This window comes from Mytilus californianus, unplaced genomic scaffold, assembly GCF_021869535.1.
Source record: "Mytilus californianus isolate M0D057914Y unplaced genomic scaffold, xbMytCali1.0.p SCAF_7, whole genome shotgun sequence".
NCBI lineage: Eukaryota > Metazoa > Mollusca > Bivalvia > Mytilida > Mytilidae > Mytilus > Mytilus californianus.
Genome location: NW_026262723.1, coordinates 77,735,118 through 77,742,783, shown reverse-complemented (window position 1 = coordinate 77,742,783; position 7,666 = coordinate 77,735,118).

The window sequence follows — 7,666 nt, the reverse complement described above, 5'->3', positions numbered from 1 at the left end:
CTGGCCTGTATAATATGACCTTGACCTCATTGTCATGGTTCATTGGTTAATGTTGAGTTTTGGTCTCGCTGCAGTATGCGAGACATAGGTATTACTATCTGGTGGCGGCGTAAACTTTTTGTATAAAGCTTTATATTTCAGAGGATGCTTCATACCTTGTATGCAGATACCTTATGTTACAAACTTTCCATCTGTCATATGCCCATTGTCCTTGACCTCATTTTCATGGTTCAGTGACTGCTTGAAAAAAAATTACAGTTTATTTGTCGTGTGAATTTCTCACTTATTATGAGTAATAGGATAACTATATTTGGTATATGGGTTCCTTGCAACATCTACATGTCCGTCAGACAGGGTTAACCTGACCTCTACCTCAATTCATGGACCAGTGATCAAGGTTAAAGTAACATGATTAGGTCTGTTTCTCAGATACTACAAGCAGCAGGTCAACTATATGTGGTGTATGGAATGATTGTAAAGGGTACATGTCAGACTGGCAGGTTTCATCTGACCTTGACCTCATTTTAATGGTTCATTGGTCAATGTTAAGTTTTTGTGTTTTGGTCTGTTTTTCAAGTACTACATGTATAAGCAATAGGTCAACTGTATTTGGTGTATGGAATGATTGTACGGTATACATGTCTGTCTAGTGGGTGTCATCTGACCTTGACCTCATTTTCATTGTTCATTGGTCAATGTTAAGTTTTTGTGTTTTGGTCGGTTTTTCAAGTACTATAAGCAATAGGTCAACTATATTTGGTGTATGGAATGATTGTAAGGTGTACATGTCTGTCTAGTGGGTGTCATCTAACCTTGACCTCATTTTCATTGTTCATTGGTCAATTTTAAGTTTTTGTGTTATTGTCTGTTTTTCAAATACTAAGGGAGCTACCATTTGATTTTTATGGGGGGGGGGGGGGGGGGTTGATTGTAAGGTGTACATGTCTGTATAGCCAGTATTATCTGACCTTGACCTCATTTCCATGGTTCATTGGTCAACATTAAGTTTTTGTGTTTTGGTCTGTTTTTCAATTACCATAAGCAATGGGTCAACTACATTTGGTGTATGGAATAATTGTAAGGTGTACATGTCTGTGTGACATTTTTTATCTGACCTTGACCTCATTGTCATGGATCTTCATGGAAAATTGAGAATGGAAATGGGGAATGTGTCAAAGAGACAACAACCTGACCAAACACACAGCAATAATGTTAAAGTTTATGTGATACTTGTAGTAAAACCTTTATCTTTAAGACTTTCAACATAAAATCAATGGTCAGTAAAACAGGCAAGACATTTCAGGGTGAGCACTCTTTTGTTTTGGTCTGTTTTTCAATTACCATAAGAAATAGGTCAGCTACATTTAATGAATTGAATAATTGTAAGGTGTACATGTATGTCTGACAGGATTTATCTGACCTTGACATCATTGTCATAGATCTTTAAAAATGTTAAGTTAATGTGATACTTTTAGTAAATTCTTTATCTTTAAGACTTTCAACATAAAATCAATGGTCAGTAAAGCAGGCGAGTCATTTCAGTGTGTGCATTCTTGTTTAAAGAGTTATGCCCCTTGGAATTATTATTTATATGGAAAATTGCAGCACTCTCACATGTACAATTCTTACCAGATTTTTATGGAATTTATATCAACAGCAATGTCTAGGACAAATTTCGAAAAACCAGTTCTGATCAACTATTTTTAAAAGAAATATGCCCCTTGGAAATGTTAATTATATGGAAAATTGCATTGCAAGAGCTTGCAATTATAAAAGTAAGAAGATATGGTATGATTGCCAACAAGACAGCTCTCCACCAGAGACCAAATGACATAGAAGTTATCAACTATAGGTCACTGTACAGCCTTCAACAATCAGCAAAACCTGATTACATTACGTTGTTAATAAGTTTCCATGGGAGATAACCTAAAATCATTATTCTTTTGAATATAGAAGACTTTCGAAAGAAAAATTGATTATCTCCCATGGAAAATTCTTAACAACGTATTGTAATTTTACATATATTTTACTGAATATAAGATGTTTTAATTCAAATGATGTCTGATTCTTATGAATATTGAAGATTTTTCGGAAAAAAAAATTGTATGAAAGCTTAGTTATCACCTTTAGCATGACAATTACAATTAAATTTGTATAAAAATTGTTAAACTGGTTTTTGTCGAGCCTGCGACTTTTGTCGCAGAAAGCTCGACATAGGGATAGTGATCCGGCGGCGGCGGCGGCGGCGGCGGCGGCGGCGGCGGCGGCGTTAGCTAACTTCTTAAAAGCTTTATATTTTAGAAGGTGGAAGGTCTGGATGCTTCATACTTTGTATATGGATGCCTCATGTTACGAAGTTTCCGTCAGTCACATGTCCAATGTCCTTGACCTCATTTTCATGGTTCAGTGACTACTTGAAAAAAAAGTTCAGATTTTTTGTAATGTTAGATTCTCTCTTATTATAAGTAATAGGATAACTATATTTGGTATGTGCGTACCTTGCAAGGTCCTCATGCCCGTCAGACAGTTTTCACTTGACCTCGACCTCATTTCATGGATCAGTGAACAAGGTTAAGTTTTGGTGGTCAAGTCCATATCTCAGATACTATAAGCAATAGGTCTTGTATATTCGGTGTATGGAAGGATTGTAAGGTGTACATGTCCAACTGGCAGGTGTCATCTGACCTTGACCTCATTTTCATGGTTCAGTGGTTATAGTTAAGTTTTTGTGTTTTGGTCTGTTTTTCTTATACTGTATGCCATAAGTCTACTTTATTTGGTGTATGGAATGATTGTAAGGTGTACATGTCCAGCGGGCTGGTGTCATCTGACCTTGACCTCATTTTGATGGTTCAGTGGTCAAAGTTAAGTTTTTGAGTTTTGGTCTTTTTTTCTAATACTATATGCAATAGTTCAACTATATTTGGTATGTGCGTACCTTGCAAGGTCCTCATGCCCGTCAGACAGTTTTCACTTGACCTCGACCTCATTTTATGGATCAGTGAACAAGGTTAAGTTTTGGTGGTCAAGTCCATATCTCAGATACTATAAGCAATAGGTCTTGTATATTCGGTGTATGGAAGGACTGTAAGGTGTACATGTCCAACTGGCAGGTGTCATCTGACCTTGACCTCATTTTCATGGTTCAGTGGTTATAGTTAAGTTTTTGTGTTTTGGTCTGTTTTTCTTATACTGTATGCCATAGGTCTACTTTATTTGGTGTATGGAATGATTGTAAGGTGTACATGTCTAGCGGGCAGGTGTCATCTGACCTTGACCTCATTTTCATGGTTCAGTGGTCAAAGTTAAGTTTTTGAGTTTTGGTCTTTTTTTCTAATACTATATGCAGTAGTTCAACTATATTTGGTATGTGCGTACCTTGCAAGGTCCTCATGCCCGTCAGACAGTTTTCACTTGACCTCGACCTCATTTTATGGATCAGTGAACAAGGTTAAGTTTTGGTGGTCAAGTCCATATCTCAGATACTATAAGCAATAGGTCTTGTATATTCGGTGTATGGAAGGACTGCAAGGTGTACATGTCCAACTGGCAGGTGTCATCTGACCTTGACCTCATTTTCATGGTTCAGTGGTTATAGTTAAGTTTATGTGTTTTGGTCTGTTTTTCTTATACTGTATGCCATAGGTCTACTATATTTGGTGTATGGAATGATTGTAAGGTGTACATGTCTAGCGGGCAGGTGTCATGTGACCATGATCTCATTTTCATGGTTCAGTGGTCAAAGTTAAGTTTTTTGAGTTTTGGTCTTTTTTTCTAATACTACAAATGTATATGCAATAGTTCAACTATATTTGGTGTAATGAAATATTTTATGATCTATTTGGCAGTCACGCAGGTTTTATTTGACCTTGACCTCATTTTCAAGGTTCATTGCTCAGTGTTAAGTTTTTGTGTTTTGGTCTGTTTTTCTTAAACTATAAGCAATAGGTCCAACTATATTTGTTGTATGGAAGAATTGTTAGCTGTACATGCCTGCCTAGCATGGTTCATCTGACCTTGACCTCATTTTCATGGTTCATTGGTCAATGTTTAGTTTACTTGGTTAATGTTAAGTTTATGTGACAGTTGTAATAAAGCTTTATATTTAGGACTATCAACATAATATCAATGATTAGTAAAGAAGGCGAGACATTTCAGCGTGTGCACTCTTGTTCATGATATCATTGAAGTGGAATTAAGGTCTTATAGGATTGTAAGTATGCTTTATTTTGTCACCTTGCACTTGCATGACTTGACTGTTGTTTTCTACAGCAGTTTGTTCAAATTTCTGACCAGTTGAACAGTTTGGTTTTATAAAACAAATTGCAATTTAGTCAGAATTTTGAATAAATTGCAATAGGTGGAGAGCAACACTTACAGTCATGTCACAGTAACTGACCATTGGTGCATGAAAATGAGACCAAATAAGCATAAAATATTGGTTTCATTGAATAGGTGCAACCAGTGGAACTGGAATGCTTACTCTTTATTATCCACTTTTGAAAGTATTGCTCAACTTTTTTGGTTTCTGTGTAATATCTTGAGTACTTTTGTTGTTGTTTTTTTGTTTGATTGCCATGATATTATTCTTTAACTTCCAATTTTCTGATGCAATACTAATTCATTCCCAAACTTAAGTGGTTTGAAAGTTAAGAGAGCTGAAATATTTTTTGTACATCTGCACAAAGATGGCTAAGTTTTTTTTACTATGACTTTCAATATATTGTTTTCTTTCTTATACCAGACACACCTTCTAGTAATGGTGAATAATCATGCCAAGTGTCATTACCAAACTCCAAGGAGTTTAAAAGTTAGAGAGCAAAACAATTTTTGTACATATGCACAGGGGTGACTAAGATGAACTAAATATTTGACCATGACTTTCATTGTACGATTTTCTTTCTTACCTTCTAGTTTTGGTTTAAAAAATGTCAAGATTCAAGTTTCAAGGGAAAACAATAAGGAAGATTTGATCTTATCCTGTTCTAACTTATAAGGTAGATCTGATCTTATCCTGTCCTAATTTATAAGGAAGATCTGATCTTACCCCGTTCTGATTTTTTAGGAAGATCTGATCTTATCCTGTCCTGATTTATAAGGAAGATCTGATCTAATCATGTCAATTTATAAGGAAGATCTGATCTTATTCTGTCCCAATTTATAAGGAAGATCTGATCTTATTCTGTCCCGATTTATAAGGAAGATCTGATCTTATTCTGTCCTGATTTATAAGGAAGATCTGATCTTATTCTGTCCTGATTTATAAGGAAGGTCTAATCTAATCCTGTCCTGATTTATAAGGAAGGTCTAATCTAATCCTGTCCTGATTTATAAGGAAGATCTTATCTAATCCTGTCCTGATTTATAAGTAGGTCTTATCTTATCCTGTCCCAACTTTTAAGGAGGATATGATTTCATCCTGTCCTGATTTAAACAGTAGACATGATCTTATCCTGTCCCAACTTATAAAGTAGATCTTTTCTTATCTTGTCCTGATTGATAAGGAAGATCTGATCTAATCCTGTCCTGATCTATAAGGAAGATCTGATCGAATACTGTCCTGATTTATAAGAAAGATCTGATCTAATCCTGTCCTGACTTATAAAGTCAAAAATGCACATTTTACCTCGTCTGTATTAGATCTGATCTAAACTGGTCCTGCTTAATAAGGAAGAATTGATCTTATCCTGTTTCAACTTATAAGGTAGATCTGATCTTATCCTATCCTGATTTATTAAGAAGATCTGATCTTACCCTGTTCTGATTTATAAGGAAGATCTGATCTAATCCTGTCCTGATTTATAAGGAAGATCTGATCTTATTCTGTCCTGATTTATAAGGAAGATCTAATCTTATCCTGTCCTGGTTTATAAGGTAGATCTGATCTTATTCTGTCCTGGTTTATAAGGAAGATCTGATCTAATCCTGTCCTGATTTATAAGGAGGATATGATGTAATCCTGTCCTGATTTAAATGGTAGATCTGATCTTATCCTGTCCCAACTTATAAGGTAGATCTGATCTTATCCTGTCCTGATTTATAAGGAAGATCTGATCTTGTCCTGATTGATAAGGAAGATCTGATCTAATCCTGTCCTGATTTATAAGGAAGATGATCGAATCTTGTCCTGATTTGTAAGGAATAATTGATCTTATCCTTTTCCAACTTAGAAGGTAGATCTGATCTTATCCTGTCCTGATTTATTAGGAAGATCTGATCTTACCTGTTCTGATTTATTAGGAAGATCTGATCTAATCCTGTCCTGATTGATAAGGAAGATCTGATCTAATCGTGTCGATTTATAAGGAAGATCTGATCTTATTCTGTCCCGATTTATAAGGAAGATCTGATCTTATTCTGTCCTGATTTATAAGGAAAATCTGATCTTATCCTGTCCTGATTTATAAGGAAGATCTGATCTTATCCTGTCCTGATTTGTAAGGAAGATTTGATCTTATCCTGTTCTAACTTATAAGTTAGATCTGATCTTATCCTGTCCTAATTTATAAGGAAGATCTGATCTAATCCTGTCCTGATTTATAAGGAAGATCTGATCTGATCATGTCAATTTATAAGGAAGATCTGATCTTATTCTGTCCTGATTTATAAGGAAGATTTGATCTAATCCTGTCCTAGTTTATAAGGAAGATTTGATCTAATCTGTCCTGATTTACAAGTTATTCTGTGGTTTACATGTTGTAATGTACTATTATATTATTTATTTATGTATTTCTCTGTCCTGAGTATTCTTACGTTTATTTGTACTGAATTCCTGTCACGTAATGTTGTCATTTTAGCGGTATTTTTAACATTGCCATTTAAGCGGGAGGTTTGGTTAGCCATAAAACCAGGTTTGACCCATCATTATTTTTTCTTAAAATGTCCTGTACCAAGTCAGGAATATGGCATTTGTTATCAAATAGTCCGTTTCTATGTATGTTGGGGTTTGTTTTTGTAGCAGTTCAGTGTTTCTGTTGTTCCGTTGTTTTCCTCTTACAGTTGATGTGTTTCCCTCGGTTTTGGTTTGTGACCCGGATTTGTTCGTTTAATTGATTTATGACTATTGAACAGCGGTATACTACTGTTGCCTTTATTTATCAGGAAGATCTTATCTAATCCTCTCCTGATTTATAAGGTAGATCTGATCTTATCCTGTCTTGACTTATAAAGTCAACAAATCACATTTTACAGCGTCTGTAATAGATCTGATCCAAACTAGTCCTGCTTAATAAGGTAGATCTGATCTAATCTTGTCCCAACTTTTAAGGTAACAAACCACATTTTATTTTGTCTGCTGTGCATTAAATCTGGTCTAATCCTGTCCAGACTAATCAACATTAAGCTAATAGTTCTACATTTATTCCAGAGATCTGATCAAATACTTTCCTGATTTATTAAGTAAAATTACATTTCTCAAATAATACTTTTTTTGTGATATTAAAGCATGTTTTACACTGCTTTTTTGTCTGGAATCTGATACAATTCTGTATTTCAGATAGTTTAACTTAGAAACAAATTCCATTATAACTTCTTTGAAAGAGATCTATCTTATCGCAACTATTGGAAGTATCAGAATTTTGAGGTTATTTCATTGTGTTAACACCAAAATGAAAATAACATTAATATAACAGCCCACTATCCATTGTTTAGGATGCTTATGAATCAT